Here is a 21,881-nt window from a genome sequence, read left to right on the forward strand (position 1 = left end):
ATGTCAAAGTAAAAACAAATCTCTACAAAGTGATCAAAATTAATTACATATATAAAACGCAAAATAATTGATTGCATTTTAAGTATTCACCTCCTTCAAGTCAGTATTTAGTAGATGTGCCTTTGTCAGCAATTACAGCCTTGAGTCTGTGCGAATAAGTCTCTATCAGCTTTGCACATTTGGACATTGCAATTTTTCCCCATTCTTCTTTACAAAACTGCACAATCTCTGTCAGATTGCATGGGGATCCTGAGTGAACAGCCCTTTTCAAGTCCAGCCACAAATTCTCAATTGGACTGAGGTCTGGACTCTGACTTGGCCATTCTAGAACATTAACTTGGTTGTTCTGTGTAGCTTTGGCTTTATACTTGGAGTCATTGTCTTGCTGGAAAACAAATCTTCTCCCAAGTCTCAGTTCTCTTGCAGACTGCATCAGGTTTTCTTTCAGGATTTCCTTGTATTTTGTTGTATTCATTTTACCCTCTACGTTCACAAGCCTTCCAGGGCCTGCTGCAGTGAAGCATCCCCACAGCAAAATGTATGCTTCACAATAGGGATGATCTGTTTTTGATGCTGTGTGGTATTTCGCTTCGCATTTAGTCTGATGGCCAAAAAGCTCAGTTATAGTTTCATCAGACTATAGAACCTTATTCCAGCTGACTTCAGAGTCTCCCAGATGCCTTCTGGCAAGCTGTAGCCAAGAATTCATGTGAGCTTTTTTCAACAGTGGCTTCCTCTTTGCCACCTTCCCATAGAGCTGAAACTGGTGAGGAACCCAGGTAACAGTTGTTGTATGTGCAATCCTCTCCCATCTCAGCCATTGAAGCTTGTAACTCCTCCAGAGTTGTCATAGGTCTCTTGGTGGCCTCCCCCAGTAGTCCTGTTCTTGCACGGTCACTCAGTTTTTGAGGACAGCCTGCTCCAGGCAGATTTACAGCTGTGCCATACTCTTTCCATTTCTTGATAATTGACTTAACTGTACTCCAAGGGATATTCACCGACTTGGAAATTTTATTGTATCCATCTCCTGACTTGCGATTTTCAATAATCTTTTTGCAGAGTTGCTTGGAGTATTCTTTTGTTTTCATGGTGTAGTTTTTGCCAGGATACTTACCACTGAAATTATGGAACTGCACGAGAACAGGTCGAGGGCATTGGTCTGGGCCCAGTTTTGGAGCCAGCGTACGATGAGCTCTTTCCACTTTAATGCATGCAGCCTTGGTTTCCAAATCAAGGAAATTGGGCAGCCAGACCTCAAAAAAACTTTGCTGGCTGGCTGCCTTCTGTACCTTCAGGTAGACCGATGATCCGTATGTTCTTCCTCCTGCCTCTATTCTCAGGATCATCGATATGGTCAGACAGGCTTTGAACTTGCTTTTCTAGCGCTGGATGCGGCTTTGGGCCTGATCAGTTACAGTCCCTACCATGGAGACTCGGCCCTTGGCCTTGTTCGTTCTTGTATCAAGGTTTTTAAGCTCCAATGTGTGGTTCTGGAGTGTTAGAGAGAGCGGACCCAGCTTCTTGTCCATCATTTTGGATATGTTCTCCGTAACTTCCTGAGTTACTTGACGAAAAGCAGGGTCCAGCGTGTTAGCATAGCTAGCAGTAGCTAGCTCCTCAGCCCTGGGCGAGCGCTCTGTGCAGTCCATCTTGGCCTCCTTTTTAGTACCTTTCGATGGCATGATGTTGGAACAGCTCCAAAAAAACACTCATCAATGTTCATGTCATTAAATCCGACACTTGGGGATTTTTAAAAAATAGGTAGGTTTATATGCAAAATTATCAGTGTTGTGGTGCTGAGCTCAGCAAAGCAGACTTTTCACTGCGCTGCCATCTTGAAAAACCCTTTTGCCAGAATGCTAACTGTCTAGCAGTTGGACCTTCCAGATACAGATGTAACACCTTGACTGCATACGGTTATCTGCATTTAACTAATTATGTGACTTCTAACACCATTGGCTGCACCAGTGAGGATTTGGTGCATCATATTAAAGGGGGAGAATACTTATGTAATCAATTACTTTGCATTTTATATTTGTAAATAATCTAGATCTGTTTTCACTTCGACACGAAAGAGACTTTTCCATTCATTAGTATCAAAAAAAGCCAAATTAAATCCATTGTGATTCAATGTTCTAAAACAATAAAACATGAAAACTTCCAATGTGTGCGAATACATTGTATAGGTGCTATACCTGCATACACTTTCTCTCCAATTGTAACACTTTATTCTGCATTCTGTTACTTGTTTTCTCTGTACTACCTCAATTCATTATTGAAAAGAGCAATATGCAAGACAAGTTCTTCACTGTACCTCATCACACGTGACAATTTACCAAATTACTGTCAGTGGACCAGATCTTCAAAGCAATAGACAATAGACAATAGGTGCAGGAGTAGGCCATTTGGACTTTCGAGCCAGCACCGCCATTCACTGTGATCATGGCTGATCATCCACAGTCAGTATCCAGTTCCTGCCTTATCCCCATAACCTTTGATTCCACTATCTTCAAGATCTCTATCCATCCCTTTCTTGAAAACATCCAGGGACTTGGTCTCCACAGCCTTCTGGGGCAGAGCATTCCATAAATCCACCACTCTCTGGGTGAAAAAGTTTTTCCTCAACTCCGTTCTAAATGGCCTACTCCATATTCTTAAACTGTGGCCTCTGGTTCTGGACTCACCCATCAGCAGGAACATGCTTCCTGCCTCCAGCGTGTCCAATCCCTTCATAATCTTATATACTTCAATCAGATCCCCTCTCATCCTTCTAAATTCCAGTGTATACAAGTCCTGTCGCTCCAATCTTTCAACATATGACAGTCCCGCCATCCCGGGAATTAACCTTGTGAACCTATGCTGCACTCCCTCAATAGCAAGAATGTCCTTCCTCAAATTTGGAGACCAAAACTGCACACAATACTCCAGGTGTGGTCTCACCAGGGCCCTGTACAGCTGCAGAAGGACCTCTTTGCTCCTATACTCAACTCCCCTTGTTATGAAGGCCAGCATGCCATTAGCTTTCTTCACTGCCTGCTGTACCTGCATGCTTGCTTTCAGTGACTGATGTACAAGAACACCTAGACCTCGTCGTACTTCCCCTTTTCCTAACTTGACTCCATCTAGATAATAATCTGCCTTCCCGTTCTTACCACCAAAGTGGATAACCTCACATTTATCCACATTAAACTGCATCTGCCATGCATCCGCCCACTCACCCAGCCTGTCTAAGTCACCCTGCATTCTCATAACATCCTCCTCACATTTCACACTGCCACCCGGCTTTGTGTCATCTGCAAATTTGCTAATGTTACTTTTAATCTCTTCGTCTAAATCATTAATGTATATTGTAAACAGCTGCGGTCCCAGCCTGAACCCTGCGGTACCCCACTGGTCACCGCCTGGCATTCCGAAAGGGACCCGTTAATCGCTACTCTTTGTTTCCTGTCAGCCAGCCAATTTTCAATCCATGTCAGTACTCTGCCCCCATACCACGTGCCCTAATTTTGCCCACTAATCTCCTATGTGGGACTTTATCAAAAGCTTTCTGGAAGTCTACATCCACTGGCTCTACCTTGTCCATTTTCATAGTTACATCCTCAAAAAGTTCCAGAAGATTAGTCAAGCACGATTTCCCCCTCGTAAATCCATGTTGACTCGGACCTATCCTGTTACTGCCATCCAAATGTGTCGTAATTTCATCTTTTATAATTGACCCCAGCATCTTTCCCACCACTGACGTCAGGCTAACCGGTCTATAATTCCCTGTTTTCTCTCTCCCTCCTTTCTAGAAAAGTGGGACAACATTAGCCACCCTCCAATCCACAGGAACTGATCTTGAATCTATAGAACATTGGAAAATGACTACCAATGCATCCACGATTTCTAAACCTGCCTCCTTACGTACCCTGGGATGCAGACCATCAGGTCCCGGGGACTTATCAGCCTTCAGACCCAACAGTCTATCCAACACCATTTCCTGCCTAATATAAATTTCATTCAGTTCATCCATTACCCTAGGTCCTTTGGCCACTATTATATCTGGGAGATTGTTTGTGTCTTCCCTAGTGAAGACAGATCCAAAGTACCTGTTCAACTCGTCTGCCATTTCCTTGTTCCCCATAATAAATTCACCCATTTCTGTCTTCAAGGGCCCAATTTTGGTCTTAACTATTTTTTTCCTTTTCACATACCTGAAGAAGCTTTTACTATCCTCCTTTATATTCTTGGCTAGTTTACCTTCGTACCTCATTTTTACTCCGCGTATTGCCTTTTTAGTTATCTTCTGTTGCTCTTTAAAATTTCCCAATCCTCCGGCTTCCCACTCGTCTTTGCTATTTTATAATTCTTCTCTTTTATTTTTATACTGTCCTTTACTTCCCTTGAATAGACAGCTCAATGACTAGTGATCTCAGCAGGGTGAGGAAGCTAACTAACTCTGCCTTCACTTACTTCTGCTTTTAATAATTTCAGTCAACGATCTTTGTGCTTCTGGCTCTATGCAAACTTTAAAAGCAGATTAATTACCTGTTCTCAGTATTTCAAATGCTAATGTTTTCATTGCTCAGCGAGGTGAGTCAGTGCAAGTCCCTTTTATTTACTTATCAGAGTTTAGCCCATATAATCTCTGTACTCTTTTACTGATGGTACACCTAATACCATTAATAATACCATGTAAGAGTAGTAGTTAGATAATAGAATCTTGGATAATGTGTTAATGTAAATGTGACAGAAACTCAATGCATAAAAGCATGCAGACATGGTCAAGAAGTTCAGTTGTTGTTCAGATCAAACATCAGAATGGGAAAGAAATGTGATCTAAGTAACTTTGACTACTGAATGTTGGTGCCAGACAGGGTGGTTTGAGTATCTCAGAAACGGCTGATCTCCATTGATTTTCAGGTTTGGAGCCCTGATTGGTAGTGAGGGAGGAGACGTGACCCTTGTTCCACTTGCAAGGATAAGTGCCAGGAGGGAGACAACTTCGCAGAGCACCTCCGCTCAGTCCGCCAGAAGAAGCAGTATCTCCCAGTGGCCACCTATTTCAATTCCACTTCCCATTCCCATTTTGATATGTCAGTCCATAGCTCCCGTACTGCTGTGATGAGGCCACACTCAGGTTGAAGGAGCAACATGTTGTGTTCCCTCTGGGTATCCTCCAACCTGATGGTATGAGCATTGATTTCTTGAACTTCCAGAAATGGCACCCCTTTCACCATTCCCCATTTCTGTTTCCATCTCTCCTATCTCCTTACCTGCCCATCACATCCCTCTGGTGCTTCTTCCCCTTCCCTTTCTTCGATGATCTTCTGCCCTCCCAGATTCCCCCTCCTGCAGCCCTTTACCTCTCCACCAATCAGCTTCCCAGCTCTTTACTTCAGCCCCTCCCCCCTTTCTCGGTTTCACCTATCACCTACCGCCTTCAGCTTCTTCCTCCACTCCTCTCCCTGCAACTTCTTGCTCTGACTTCTCGTCTTTTTTTCCAGGCCTGAAGAAGGCTCTCGGCCTGAAACGTCAACCGTGTACTCATTTCCATAGACGCTGCCTGACCCGTTGAGTTCCTCCAGCATTTTGTGCGTGTTGCTTTGGATTTCCAGCATCTGCAGATTTCCCCATGTTTGTGGTACATCCTGTGTCAGACCATTTAATTATTTTAAATTTATTTTTTTTAGAGATACAGCAAGGTAGCAGGTCCTTCCGGCCCAGCGAGGCTGTGCTGCCAAATTCAGAATCAGAATCTGGTTTATTATCATCGGCATGTGACGTGAAATTTGTTAACTTAGTAGCAGCAGTTCAATGCAATACATAATTCAGCAGAGAAATCAGAATCTGGTTTATTATCATCGGCATGTGACATGAAATTTGTTAACTTAGTAGCAGCAGTTCAATGCAATGCATAATTCAGCAGAGAAAAAATAATAATAGTAGTAATAGTAATAAATAACTAGATCTTATTCAGTATACTTTATACAGTATACGTATGTTGAATAGATTAAAATTGTGCAAAAAAACAGAAATACTATATATTTAGAAAAAAAGTGAGGTAGTGTTCACAGATTCAATATCCATTTAGGAATCGGATGACAGAGGGGAAGAAGCTGTTCCTGAATCGCTGAGTGTGTGCCTTCAGGCTTCTGTGCCTCCCACCTGATGGTAACAGTGAGAAAAGGGCATGTCCTGGGTGCTGGAGATCCTTAATAATGGACGCTGCCTTTCTGAGACACCACTCTTTGAAGGTGTCCTGGGTACTTTGTAGGCTAGTACCCATGATGGAGCTGACTAGATTTACAACCCTCTGCAGCTTTTTTCAGTCCTAATTACACCCATGTGACCAATTAATCTCCTAAATCATCCGTCTTTGGAATGTGAGAGGAATCCAGAGAGCCTGGAGGAAGTGTGATGACAGGGAAGGTACAAACTCCTCACACAAGGTCAATTCAATGATACCTGTATTGACAAACGGAGTTGAAGTTTCTTCGCATGGTCTATGTCAAAGCCCCGCTATAAAAAGTCCAGTTCCTTAGATCTTTGAATTTCCATCCTGTTTTTAATAAAACCAGAGATTCTGAAGAAAATAAATCTGCATTGATAATCTTTGATGGAGCAGATGCTGTGAGTTTATGTGTGAAAGCTGACTGGCAGCACCCAAGCAAGAGAAATTTTCACAGCAGGTTGTTCCTGATTGTTCCAGAAATGAAATCGTGTGGAAAATGCTTCACTAAGGTGACATCACCCTTCAAGTGCAATTCTGGCTGCATTAAGATTTATATCTTAACCATCAGACATCCAGTTTTGTACTTGTTTATCTCCAAATTCTAATAGTACTCTCCTGACCTCAAATCCATCAAGGTTGTGGGATCAGGAAAGGTGCTGGGAGATATCTGATTCCATTGGAACAATGACCTCCTGGCAACCCTTAAGTGAGACCAGAAGGAGTTGGTGGTGGTATCAGATGATGAGATTCAAAGGGATTTGGGAGTCCTCGTGCAGGATTCCCAAAAGGTTAACTGGCAGGTGGAGTTGGTAGTAAAGAATGAAAATGCACTGTTAGCATTTGTTTTGAGCGGAACAGAATATAAAAGCAAGTATGTAATGTTGAGGCTTTATAAGGCATTGGTCAGACTGCACTTGGAGTATGTGAACAGTTTTGAGATCCTTTTATCTAGGAAAGGATATTGGCGAGGGTCCAGAGGAGGTTCACGAACATGATCCCAGGAATGAAGCAGTAACATAGAAGGATCATTTGATAGTTTTGGGACTGTACTCACTGGAATTTGGAAAACTGAAAGGGATTTCATTGAAAACTATTGAATATTGAAAGGCTGGGAGAAACTAGTTGTGGAGAGAATGTTTCCTAGAGTGGGGGTGCCAAAGGTTACAGGGAGAAGGCGGGAGAATGAGGGTTGAGAAAGATAATAAATCAGTCGTGATGGGATGGTGGGGCAGACTCAATGGACCAAATTGCCTAATATTGCTCCTATGTCTGATGGTCCTATGGTGCATGCACCAGTCCTGGTAGGAAGGTCTTCAGTCTCCCTCTTTCTGTCATTGTGCACTGCCAATCGAGAGATCTCTGTACCTGTTGGCAAAGCCTCAAAATGTAGAAGTTGACAGAACCGATTTGTCGTTGGCAGCCACTGGTTAAAAAGGCAGGCAGTCCCAGCTGAGAAGATGTCTTCCGCCATCAGACAGTAAATGTCTGCCTCTGGATGATGCAGGGACACATCGGAGATACTCTGCCATTGCAATGTGATGACTATAATTGTGGAACTCATTGGCACAGATGGTTGGGAAGGCCAAGTTATTTATTTTTTTTATTTATTGAGATAAAACGCAGAATAGGCCCTTCCGTCCCTTCGAGTCACACCGCCCAGCCATCCCCGATTTAACCCTTTCCTAATCATGGGACAATGTACAATGACCAATTAACCTAGCAACCAGTACGTCTTTGGACTGCGGGAAGAAACTGGAGCACCCAGTGGAAAACCATGTGGTCACGGAGAGAACATACAAGCTCCTTAGAGACAGCAGCAGTAATTGAACCCAGGTTGCTGGTACTGTAAAGTGTTGTGCTAACGTCTACACTACCGTTTAAAGTGGAGGTTGATAGGTTCTTATTTAGTGAGGGTATCAAAGGCTACAGGGAGAATCCAAGAGAAAGGGGTTGAAAATGATGATAAATCAGCCCTGGTGGAGTTCGATAGGCCATGTGTCCTAATTCTGCTTATATGTCTTATGGTTTTATGGTCTTATAAATCAGTACCAATAACAAAGGAGGTAAATTGACCTATTATTCTCCAGTGCAAGACAGTAACTGTGATAGATTCACTGTTAGGCTGTAATATAGGTGCACATTCTATGAGCTGACCAAGATTTTGTCTCAGAAAACCTATAAATTGATGACTTTAGAATAGCTTCCCACATTTAAGATAAGATTATCTTTATTTGTCATGTGTACATTGAAACCTACAGTAAAAAATGCATCCAAACTGAGGCGGCAGGGTCCAGGTCCGGGAGCGTATCGAAGCAGCTGAACCCAATGTGTGTACGGTGATTTAAGCACTGGGCCAAATTGAAAAGGTCAGGATGTCAGGGACTAGAGCAAGGGACAGGCGGGTTCAGCTCGCTGCCCCACGATGTTTGCTCGGCTCTGAGCTGAACGGCGGGGGGGGGTGTGGGGGGCATCAGGGCAGACTCTTTCCTGGAACTCAGTTCTGAATGGTATTTGCTTACTTGTATTGCTTACATGTTTTTTCTCTCTCTCTCTCTGCACATTGAGTGTTTGACAGTCTTCTTTCTTTTGAATGGGTTCTTTTGGATTTCCTTGTTTTGTGGCTGCCTGCAAGGCGATGAATCCCAGGGTTGTATAATGTATAGGTACTTTGATAGTAAATGTACTTTGAAGTATCTGGATCAGACTGCCGGGGGAGGTGGTGGGAGAGGATAATACATTACGACATTTAAGAAACTCTTAGACAGGCACATGATGCAAGAAAGCACTACAGGGCTATTAAATCAAAAACATCATGCCATCTTCAAAGTTTCTTCCCCCACGTAGTTAATCCGATCAACCATTTGAGTTAGCTAGCCCACCCCCCCCACTTCATCCATTACCCCAGTCATTGCACTGCACTGTAAATACTTTAAGTCACATTTTATAATTCCATTTAGATTATTTAGATTAGATTTAGATTATGAGGACGCACAGTCCTCCTTTATTGTCATTTAGTAATGCATGCATTAAGAAATGATACAATATTCCTCCGGTGTGATATCACAGAAACACAGGACAGACCAAGACCGAAAAACTAACAAAAACCACATAATTATAACATATAGTTACAACAGTGCAACAATACCATAACTTGATGAAGAACAGGCCATGGCACAGTAAAAAAGTTTAAAGTCTCTCGGAAGTCCCACATCTCACACAGACGGGAGAAGGAAGAAAACTCTCCCTGCCACGCCCAACCACAGTCCGACTCTGAGTCATCCGAAAACTTCGAGCTCTGATCAGCCCTCCGACACCGAGTACCGAGCACCATCTCTGCCGAACGCTTCGACCTCAGCCTCGGTCACCAGCAGCAGGCAAAACTGGGGATTTGGGGCCTTCCCTCTGGAGATTCTCGATTGCTCAGTAGCAGCGGCAGCGAACCGGGCATTTCAGAAATTTCTCCAGATGTTCCTCTGCTTCTCACATCTCACAATTTACATTGTAAATGCATGCCGGAATTTATGGATTTATGCACATTTTATTCCATAGCTGCACTTTAACCTCCATGTTTATTTTGGTATAATTCTTTATTCTCATAACTGTTAAATGCTGTTGTTTTTGCTTCATGCCACGCCAACACGCCACAGCAAATTCTAATACATGTAAGTATATATGGCAAATGAAGTGGATCCTTGAAAGATGGAGAGTCATGAGCTGTGTAGGAGGGTAGGGTTAGATTGTCTGTAGAGTGGGTTAAAAGCTCAGCACAACAATACAGCACAGTTCTGTGTCTTGCACTGTACAGTTCTATGTCCTGTGTTTGTTCTGTAGGAAAGCTATGTTTGATTTGACTGCTGGGTTATTTCTCAAATTTTATCAGGCATCTTTTGCCAGCTTGGCTGAATTTTAGTTGTCTTGGGATTGGGAAACACTGAAGGGAAGCTTTGACTTCAATAAAGTAGTGCAGGAATTTTGGCTCCTTGCTGTTGTCACCCAAGGCTATACTTTATTACTCTTTCTCTCTCACTCATTCTTCATGTTCCTTTTCTTTAATGTCACAGTGTATTAGTTGGTTACAGCAGATTCTGAACCGATGCTTCCAAAGTGCTAATTCTCCTTTAAGTAGCACATGGCAAAATACTGTATAATTTTGCAAGAAAATTGAATCAGAATCAGAATCAGATTCATTATCACTGATTTGCCATGCCCATAAAAGGTATTCACATACCTTGGAAGTTTCCATGTTTTATTGTTTTACAACATTGAATCACAGTAGATTTAATTTAGCTTTATCAACAGAAGAAGGCTCTTTTTGTCAAAGTGAAAACAGATCTCTACAAAGCAATCTAAATTAATTACAAATATAAAACACAAAATAATTGATTGCATAAGTGAACCTTCACCAGAAGGAATGTAGTGGCTGAAGAAGGTGGCTCTCTACTATCTACTCAAAGGCAATTAAATACTCACTTTACTCTATCCACCACTGGTACAGCACTGGTTTTAGATGTCACATAATTAGTTAAATGGAGATCTGTTTTTGGAGACCTGTGTGCAGTCAAGGTGTTTCTGCTGATTGCAATAAAAATACACCTGTATCTGGAAAGTCCAACTGCTGGTGAGTCGGTATCCTGGCAAAAATTACACCATGAAGACAAAAGAACACTCCGAGCCACTCCACCACAAAGTTATTGAAAAGCACAAGTCAGGAGAAAATCTCCAAGTCACTGAATATCCCTTGGAATAGAGTTGTCAATCATCAAGAAATGGAAAGAATATGGCACAGGTGTAAATCTGCCTAGAGCAGGCCGTCCTCAAAAACTGAGTGACCGTGCAAGAAGGGGACTAGTGAGGGAGGACAGCAAGACACCTATGACAACTCTGGAGGAGTTACAAGCTTCAGGGGTTGAGATGGGAGAGACTGCACAAACAACAGGATATAACGAGCACAGTGGATAGAAGGGAATAGATGAACGTTATTTACAGGGATTTCCAGAAGGTGTTCGATAAGGTGCCACATAAAAGACTTATCCATAAGATAAGGATGCATAGAGTTGGGGTGATGTATTAGCATGGATAGAGGATTGGATAACTAATGGAAAGCAGAGAGTTGGGATACATGGGTGTTACTCTGTTTGGCAATCAGTGGTGAGCTGTGTGCCACAGGGGTCGGTGCTGGGTCTGCAACTGTCCATGATATACATTAACGACCTGGAAGAGAGGACCAAGGGTAGTGTATCTAAGTTTGCTGATGATACTAAATTGAGTGGAAAAGCAAATTGTGCAGAAGATACGGAGAGCCTGCAGAGAGATACAGATAGGTTAAGTGAGTGGGCAAGGGTCTGGCAGATGGAATACAATGTTGGTAAATTCGAGGTCATCCATTTTGGAAGGAAAAATGAAAGAGCAAATTATTATTTAAATGGTAAAAAAAATTGCAGCATCTGCTGTGCAGAGGGATTTGGGAGTGCTTGTGCATGAATCACAAAAGGTTGGCTTGCAGGTGCAGCAGGCTATCAAGAAGGCAAATGGACTGTTGGCCTTCATTGCTGGCGGGATTGAATTTAAGAGCAGGGAGGTCATGCTGCAACTGTACAGGGTACTGGTGAGGCCACACCTGGAGTACTGTGTGCAGTTCTGATCTCCATACTTGAGGAAGGATATACTGGCTTTGGAGGCAGTGCAAAGGAGGTTCACCAGATTGATTCCAGAAATGAGGAGGTTAGACTATCAGGAGAGATTGAGTCGCCTGGGACTGTATTCACTGGAATTCAGGAGAATGAGAGGAGATGTTATAGAAACATATAAAATTACGAAAGGATAGATAACAAAGAGGCAGGAAAGTTGTTTCCACTGATAGGTGAGACTAGAACTAGGGGACATAGCCTCAAGATTCGAAGGAGTAGATTTAGGACAGAGATAAGGAGGAACTGCTTTTCCTAGAGAGTGGTGAATCTGTGGAGTCCTCTGCCCAATGAAGCAATGGAGGCTGCCTCAGTAAATATATTTAAGACAAGGTTGGATAGATTTTTGTAGAGTGGAGTAATTAAAGAGTTATGGGGAAAAAGCAAGCAGTTGGAAATGAGTCCAAGGCCGATCAGCCATGATCTTATTGAATGGCGGAGCAGGCTCAATGGACCAGATGGCCGACTCCTGCTCCTACTTATGTTCTTATGTTCAACAACAATGTTGCCCAGGTGCTTCATCAGTCGCAGTTTTATGGGAGTGTGGCAAAAGAGAAAGCCACTGTTGAAAAAAACTCACATGAAATCTTGGCTAGAGTTTGCCAGAAGGCATGTGGGGGACTCTGAAGTCAGCTGGAAGAAGGTTCTATGGTCTGATGAAAACAAAATTGAGCTTTTTTGGCCATCAGACTAAATGCTATGTTTGGCATAAGCCAAACACCACACATCTTCAGCAACACACCATCCCTACTGTGAAACATGGTGGTGATTGCATCATGCTGCGGGGATGCTTCACTGCAGCAGGCCCTGGAAGGCTTGTGAAGGTAGAGGGTAAAATGAATGCAGCAAAATACGAGGAAATCCTGAAAGAAAACCTGATGCAGTCTGCAAGAGAACTGCGACTTGGGAGAAGATTTGCTCCCCAGCAAGACAATGATCCCAAGCATAAATCCAAAGCTACACAGGAATGGCTAAAAAAACAACAAAGTTAATGTTTTGGAGTGGCCAAGTCACAGTCCAGACTTCAATCCAATTGAGAACTTGTGGCTGGATTTGAAAAGCTCTGTCACTCACAATCCCCATGCAATCTGACAGAGTTTGAGCAGTTGTGTAAAGAAGAATGGGGAAAAACTGCAGTGTACAGATGTGCAAAGCTGATAGAAACCTATCCACACAGACTCAAACCTGTAATTGCTGCGAAAGTTGCATCTACTAAATACTGACTTGAAGGGGTTGAATACTTAGGCAATCAATTATATTTGTAATTAATTTAGATCACTTTGTAGAGATCCGTTTTCACTTTGACACAAAGGAGTCTTTTTCTGTTTATCAGTGCCAAAAAAAGTCAATTTAAATCCACTGTGATTCAATGTTGTAAAACAATAAAATATGAGAACTTCCAAGGAGGGGGTGGTGAATGCATTTTATATGCACTGCATATGTCATGAAATTTGTTGTTTTATGGCATAAGTACAGTGCAAAGGCATAAAAATACTTTGATGAGAGGCCAAGGCGAGAATGGAAAGAACCCAAGTTTTGGAATATCAGAGACTAGACTCGAGACACAATTACCAGATTGAGACAGGAACAGAGTTCTTGACTAAATGCTAGCTGAAAATCCAAGCAAGACAGAAATCCAAAACGCAATCACAGACTGAACTAAAGTTGAGCTGATGACTGAGCACTAAACCCGAGTTCAGGCGCTCCTCAAATGTTAAAATCCTGGCGCTAAAACATGGCTGCCAATTAGTGGAGCGGGCCTGAACCTTTAAAGGGCCGCACCAGCTATCCATATTCCAGAGAACCGGAGTGTCTAAATCCCAGAAACTGGTCAGGTTAGTTGGGTACCATTGCAAAAATTATGAATTTGTATATTATGAATGAAAAATAAGCCAACTTGAAATGAGCAACATTATGATATAGTTATTATAATGTAAAGAACAATCAATATCTAAAATAAATACTTCATCATTTTGAAACAAATGATGTGGTTTACTCTGCCTGAGAAGGTGATGGAAAGAGATTTAATGGTTCAGGTAATCCATTTAATATCAGAGAATATATACAGTATACAACCTGAAATTCTTACTCTTCACTGACATCTACACAACAGAAGAAAAACCCCAAAGAATAAATGACAAATGTTAGAACCCCAAAGCCCCCCCACCTCCCTCCCATGCACAAGCAATACACCAACCCTCCTCCCCCCACTTATTCCAGTAGAAAACATCAGCCCACTCACCATGTAACAAAGGCCCCAAAGAGACCATGATCTGGAGTCCATCAGAAACAACAGTTCATCCCAACAGTTAGACATCCTATAGGCTCCCTCTCTCTCAATAACAAGGGAGAGAGAGCTATCACTCCTGCCACAGTGAGAGGGAAGAGCAGCAGCTCGCTGTTTCGACGTTACGGTCCACAGCGTCGTAAATTCGAGTTCCACAGATTCGAGAATGAGCAGTGAACATATTTATCATGTAGATCAATTTAGCATGGTAAAGAGCCATGAACCCAAGAACATTACCTCTTTATTTGTCGTTTGTACTATTTAATTAACTTTGTAACTTATAGTAATTTTATGTCTTGCACTGTATTTTTGCCAAAATCAACAAATTTTATGATATGCATTCCCTCTGAAATGCGAGGCACTCAAATAATACTGGCCTTTCCCAAAATGGCCATGTTCCATGAATGGATAAACCACCCTAAACATTTATTCCCTCGGCATAATTGATCTATGACTACAGTGCATTCCATCTACAAAATACACTGCAGTTACTTATCTTGGGCCATCAATAGGAGTTCCCAAATCTGTGACTTCTATCACCAAAAGTTTCAGGTATTTGGTAATATCACCAACTTCAGATCTCCCTTTCACACCATCCTCCATGGAAACGCATCACTTTTTCCACCTCAGGGTTGGGTCTACGTCCTGGGACATCCTACCCCACAGCGACATAAGAGACACTACAGATGTTGGCAATCTGGAGCAACACGCACAAAACATTGGAGGATCTCAGCAGATCAGACAGCGTCTATGGAGGGGAATGAACAGTCGATGTTTCAGACTAAGACCCTTCATCAAGATGAAGGTCTCTGCCTGAAATGCTGACTGTTCAGTTCCCTCCCTAGATCCTGCCTGGCCTGCTGAGTTCCTCCAGTGTTTTGTGCTTGTTGCTACCCAGCAGCACTGTGGTTGAACCTTCACCAAAAGGAACGTGGCAACTGAAGAAGAGAGAGTGGTGAGTGTGTGGAATGGGCTGCCGGCAACAGTGGTGGAGGCGGATATGATAGGGTCTTTTAAGAGACTCCTGGATAGGTACAAGGAGCTTAGAAAAATAGAGGGCTATGGGTAACCCTAGGTAACTTCTAAGGTAAGGACATGTTCGGCACAGCTTTGTGGGCCGAAGGGCCTGTATTGTGCTGTAGTTTTTTTGTTTCTATGTCTATGCTCACTACTACCCACTGAAAGGCAATAAATTCTCACTTTGCTCTATCTGCCGCAGAAGGCAGGATCACCTGGTGGCCACCCAGTTCAACTTGACTTCCTATTCCCATTTTGACAGGTTTGCCCATAGTTTCCTCTACTGCCACAATGAGGCCACACTGATGTTGGAGTAGTTCAAGTTCAAATTCAAATTCAAATTGAAGTTTATTGTCATCTGTCTGTACATATTCGGTATACGACCAAACAACTCCTCCAGACCACGGTGCACTCACAAAACATACCACACACAGAACATGAAACAAAATATTACTATAAATAAGTTAATAAAATATAATTCGAAATGCATACAGTGTGCAGCACAGGTAGACAGTAAACAGCTTGCTATCCAAGTGATGAGAACTTGGTGGTGGCAGGATATTCATTACTTACAGTCTGAGGGAAGAAGCTGTAACCCAAAAGCAACATCATTTATTCCATCTGGGTAGCTTCCAACCTAATGGCACGAACATTGATTTGTCAGACTTGTGGTAATTTCTCCTGCCTTTCTTCTTCTCTTTATCTATTCCCCATTTGGGTTCCCCTTTCATCCCTTCTCTTCTCTTCAAGAGCTCATCACCTCCCTCGGCTACCCCCCTTCCTTCCCTTTCTTCCATGCACCGCTGTCCTCTCATATCCTTCTTCTTCCCCTGGCTTCTTCCACCTATCACATCCCAGCTTCATACTTCACCCCCTCCCCCACCAACCCACCTTCCCCTTCACTTGGTCTCACCTATCATCTATCAGCTTGTCCTCCTCCTCCTCCCCCATTCCACCTTCGAATTCTGGCTTCTGTTCCCTTCCTTTCCAGTTCTGATGAAGAGTCTCGACCTGAAACATCGACTGCTTATTCTTCCTCATGGATGATGCCTGACTTGCTGAGGTCCTCTAGCACTTCATTTGTGTTGCTCAATAAATACTCACCAGCTCAGATCCAGAAAAAAATAATGAAAATTTGAAAGCTTCAGGATTTTAGAACAAAGGGTGAAGTAATTCATTTTGTTACGAATGAAGAAACTATTCAAATGTCCAAAAGTAAGAGAATAAATGCTGGAGCATTTAAGAATTCAATAAAGATGAGAGAGGTTCAAAACTAATTTAAAAGATTTTGATATTAAAAAACAGATTCTATAACACACAGTTACTAAATGCTGGGTAAAATTATTCTGGACTTGATAACATTACAGAGATTTGCAGAGAAATTGCTTCCAAGACACAGTTGAGCAAAATCACTAGTAGTCTCCAAAAAGCCTTCAAACAATCCAACCGAATTTGATTATGTGGAGGAATCGTTAAGTGGAATAAGCACCATATTAAGTTGTAGAAAAGATGAACATCCAAAGGTAATTTTTTTTTGTATTTACGACGTTATTGGAAAGAACAAAATGGCAATAAATCATTTTCTATCTATATAATACTAAAACTTTTATGCTCTGTCTGTCTGTTTGTCTGCTTGTGACTTCCAATTAGCGCAAACGGTGCATTACAGCGGCACTTTTCTTGGCTAAATCAAATTAAAATGCGCTAACTTACAAAATGCAGGCAAAGTTCAGGGTTATATATTCGTATAAAATTGCTCATTCGCAAAAATCAACAGGCTCCCTTTTAACCCAAGAGCCGATCCACCATCATAGAAATTGGGACGCGACAGCCCGACGCATGCGCACGGCCAGCCTCAGCAGCGACACCTACCGGAGCAAAAGGGCAGAGCAGCTCTATTTCGAGGGGTCACATTCTGCTAGTCACCATCAGCATGTGCAGGATTGGGACAGATCTAACTGCCACCCATCAATAAGAGATAATTAAATCTTATTGTAATGATGTACTTCGAGACACCCATAAAACCCTTTGCTGCAGTCAAAGGACAGCGATGACTATATCACGTCCATTTAGGAGAGTGCCAACCGCATCGTCAAGAATAATCAGCATCCTTTGGGGTGTTACTGCTTCGTCTCTTCTATCTAGCATTAGGGTAAAAAAAATGGTCAGCCTAATTATACCGCGTGGTCAAGAGATGATACCAAACGTCATCGGGAAGCGGCAAGGGGAGGGAGAGAACAAGAATCGGATGAGGCCAGGGCCACATGACTCCAGGATCAAAGAGTCAGGACAAAAAAAGATGAGAGAAGAAGAGACAGAGGAGGAGAGGCATGCACGTCTCCAGGATCAGAGACAAAGACCAAACAGCAGAAGAGATGAAGAGACAGGGGATGAAAGGACTGCACATCTCCAGAATGACAACGAGATGCACAAGGGTGGCAAATAAACCAGAAATGATGCCATCGAAAGTGTCCCTCTTTAAATGAGGAGCAGCTATATTTGCTTTGCTACGCGTCCTTCTTCTTTAATAAACGGAGGTTTTCTACTTCAGTTTCCAAAGCAAAGTGATACCAATAGCATTCAGGAAAATTTAATGTTCATTCTGGTCACACCAGACTGCACAACCCTTCTTTCAAAGGGTGCCTCAACGGATCACCCCGTTGTCTAGTAAATTCTATTTTGGTGCAAGAATCCTCAGCATTCTCCTTCCTGCTCAGTCTATGAAATAAATTAATAGAAAATCAAGAGGGTGCAGACATTGCATCACAACTGGAAAGTTAATTGTCCATGGATGCACTGGGGAAGTGAAATTCATCAGGGTGGCTCCCTTTATAAATACTCATGAACAGCATGTTTGCATGAATAGCAGTTTGGGCCTAGTTGACCAATTCTGACAAGAACCTCTTGATGGCTCACTGTGCAAAGTGAAATCTGTTTAAGAAAGAGCCGCACTATATGGGATCACCCTCCACTGTGCTGCAGAAATCAAATGGCAGCTCTGAAAGGAGAGACTGTAAAACCAAATAACCTAACCACTAACCACAGCCACCTCTTCATGGTGTCCACACTGAACCAGAATGTGTGGATCCCAGATTGGCCTCTACGACCAGTTGAGGACCCACCAATAGACAACCCCTTAGGAGAACATCATACTCGACTCGAGTGATCGTACTGCACTAAACAAAATAAGTGGAGTATAAAGTACCATCGAGATACAAGGTAGGTGTATAGAAGATCGCCTGTGGAACCAGAAGACCCAAACACTTAACTACTGTTATACCACCATCAACACAGCTTACCATGCCATCCCATGCCCATACTTTGAAAGTCCGATCACCTAGTTGTACTTCTACTCTTGAGGTTTAGGCAGAAACTAAAGACAACAACACCACTGGTGAGAAATAAGAAGATATGGTCAAGAGAGGTGGAGGAGCACTTATTGGACTACTTTGAGTTAGTGGAGAAGACAATATTCAGAATTCATCTTCAAATCTGAATGAATATGCCACAGTTGCCACAGACTTCATCAAGACCTGTGTGGATAGGTGTGTGGCTTCGAGTACATACCCGATATACCCATACCAAAAGCTATAGATGAACCAGAAGATTAATAGTCAGCTGAGAACCTGGTAGGGCACTGAAAACATGAGCCAACCAACTGGCAGGAGCATTCAAGGACATCTTCAGTCTCGCATTGTTGCAGTCAGAGGTACCCACCTGCTTCAAAAAGGGCCGTGCCCATGAACAGCAGGGTGAGCTGCCACAATGACCATCACCCAGTGGCACTCACATCAACTGTGAAGAAGTGCTTTGCGAGATAATAAGTCTATGGAAAATGCAACCTCACTGACTCTCCACTTGGCCTTGGATCACCTGAACAATAGCAATATCTACGTCAGGTTCCAAGTAGTAAAAACCTGTGCCGATCAACTGACTGGAGTGTTCACTGAGATCTTTAACCTCTCACTTTGGCAGTCTGAGGTACCCAGCAGCTACAAGCAGGTTTCAATGATACCGGTTCTGAAGAAGAATGGGGTAACCTGTTTCAATGACTATCTTCCAGTAGCACTTACATCCACAGTGATTTGAGAGGGTGGTGATGAAACATAACAACTCCTGCCTGAGAAGTGACTTGGATTCTCTCCAATTTGCCTACTGAAGCAATAGGTCCACAACAGATGTCATTTCGTTGGCTCTTCACTCAACCTTGGGCCATCTGGACAGCAAAGATGCATATATAAGATGCTCTTTGCCATCTACAGCACAGCATTCAATACCGTTATCCCCTCAGAACTAATCAATAAGTCAAGTCAAGTCACATCACTTTTTATTGTCATTTCGACCATAACTGCTGGTACAGTACACAGTAAAAACGAGACAACATTTTTCAGGACCATGGTGCTACATGAAACAATACAAAAACTACACTGAACTACGTAAAACAACACAAAAACTACACTAGACTGCAGACCTACCCAGGACTGCATAAAGTGCACAAAACAGTGCAGGCATTACAATAAATAATAAACAAGTACAGTAGAGGGCAGTACGTTGGTGTCAGTCCAGGCTCTGGGCATTGAGGATTCTGATGGCTTGGGGGAAGAAACTGTTACATAGTCTGGTCGTGAGAGCCTGAATACTTCGGTGCCTTTTGCCAGATGACAGGAGGGAGAAGAGTTTGTATGAGGGGTGCATGGGGTCCTTCATAATGCTGTTTGCTTTACGGATGCAGCGTGTGGTGTAAATGTCTGTAATGGCAGGGAGAGAGACCCTGATGATCTTCTCAGCTGACCTCACTATCCGCTGCAGGGTCCTGCAATCTGAGATGGTGCAATTTCCGAACCAGGCAGCGATGCAGCTGCTCAGGATGCTCTCAATACAACCTCTGTAGAATGTGGTGAGGATGAGCTCCAAGACCTTGGTCTCAATACCTCGATGTGCAACTGAATCCTCAATTTCTTCACTTGCAGACCCCAGTCAGTTCAGATTGGTAACAACATCCCCTCCATGATCTCAATGAGCACAGGGCCACCACAATGCTGTGTACTTAGCCCACTGCTCTACTCGCTTTACACCAATGACTGTGGCTAAGCACTGCTCCAATGCCATAGTCAAATTTGTTGAAGACACCACTGTCATAGGCCAAATCAAACATGGTAATCAATCAGCAGATTGAGAATCGGGCTGAGCAGTGCCACAACAACAACCTCTCACTCAATGTCAGCAAGACCAAGGAGCTGATTATTGACTTCAGGAGTAGGAAACCAGAGGTCCATGAGCCAGTCCCAGTCAGGGAATCAGAGGTGGAGAGAGTCAGCAACTTTAAATTCCTTGGTGTTATTACTTTGACGGACATGCCTTGAGCACAGCATGTAAGTTGAATGATGAAGAAAGCACGCCAGTGTCTCTACTTCCTTTGGAGTTTGAGAAGTTTTGGCATGATATCTAAAACTTTGGACAACCTTCTATCGATGTGTGGTGGAGAGTACATTGACTGGCTGCTTTACAGCCTGGCATGGAAACACCAATGCCCTTGAATGGAAAATCCTACAAAAGGTAGTGGATACTGCCCAGTCCATCACGGGTAAAGCCTCCCCACCACTGAGCACATCTACATGAAAAGTTGTCGCAGGAAAGCAGCATCCATCATCAGGGACCGCACCACCCAGAACATGCTCTGTTCTCACTGCTGCCATCAGGAAGAAAATACAGGAGCTTCAGGACTTACACCACCAGGTTCAGGAACAGTTATTACCCCTCAACCATCAGGCTCTTGAACCAAAGGAGATAACTTCATTCAACTTCACTCGTCCCATCATTGAAATGTTTCCACAACCTATTGACTCGCTTTCAAGGACTCTTCACATCCTGTTCTCAATATTTATTGCTTGTTTATTTATTATTATTATTATTATTATTTCATTCTTTTTCCATCTGCACAATTTGTTGTCTTTTGCACGCTGATTGAATGCCCAGTTTTCTGTGGTCTTTCATTGATTCTATTATGGCTATTATTCTATTATGGACTTATTGATTATGCCTGCAAGAAAATATATCTCACAGTTGTATATGATGACATATGCGTACTTTGATAATAAATTTACTTTGACTTTAATGTTTATTGAGTGCAGCTCAGTGTTCAACACAATCATGCCCTCAGTTCTAATCAACAAGCTCCAAAACCTGGGTCTATGTACCTTCCTCTGCAATTAGATCCTCGACCTCCTGTCAGGCGTCAGTGCTGATCAGAAATAACATCCCCAGTTCATTGATAAACAGCGCTGGTGCACCTCGAGGATGTGTACTTTATCCTCTCTATACCCATCACAGTGTGCCTAAGCACCATTCAAACACCATCTATAAACTTGCTGGTGACACAGCCATTGTTGGCAGAATTTCAGATGGTGATAAGGAGGCGTACAGGAGCGAGATAGAACAACTGGCTGAATGGGTTCACTACAACAGCCTCGCGCTCAATGTCCGTAAGACCAGGGAGTTGATTGTGGAAGGGAAAGCACACAATAGTTCTCATTGAGGGCTCAGTGGTAGAAAGGTGAATAGCTTCGAGTTCCCGGGCACCAGCATCGCAGAGGATCGAATTCTGGGCCGAACATTGATGCAGTCACAAAGAAGGCACATCAGTGGCTCTCCTTCATTAGGAGTCACCAAAGACTCCAGC

The sequence above is a fragment of the Mobula hypostoma genome, chromosome 4 (genome assembly GCF_963921235.1).
Source record: "Mobula hypostoma chromosome 4, sMobHyp1.1, whole genome shotgun sequence".
Lineage (NCBI taxonomy): Eukaryota > Metazoa > Chordata > Chondrichthyes > Myliobatiformes > Myliobatidae > Mobula > Mobula hypostoma.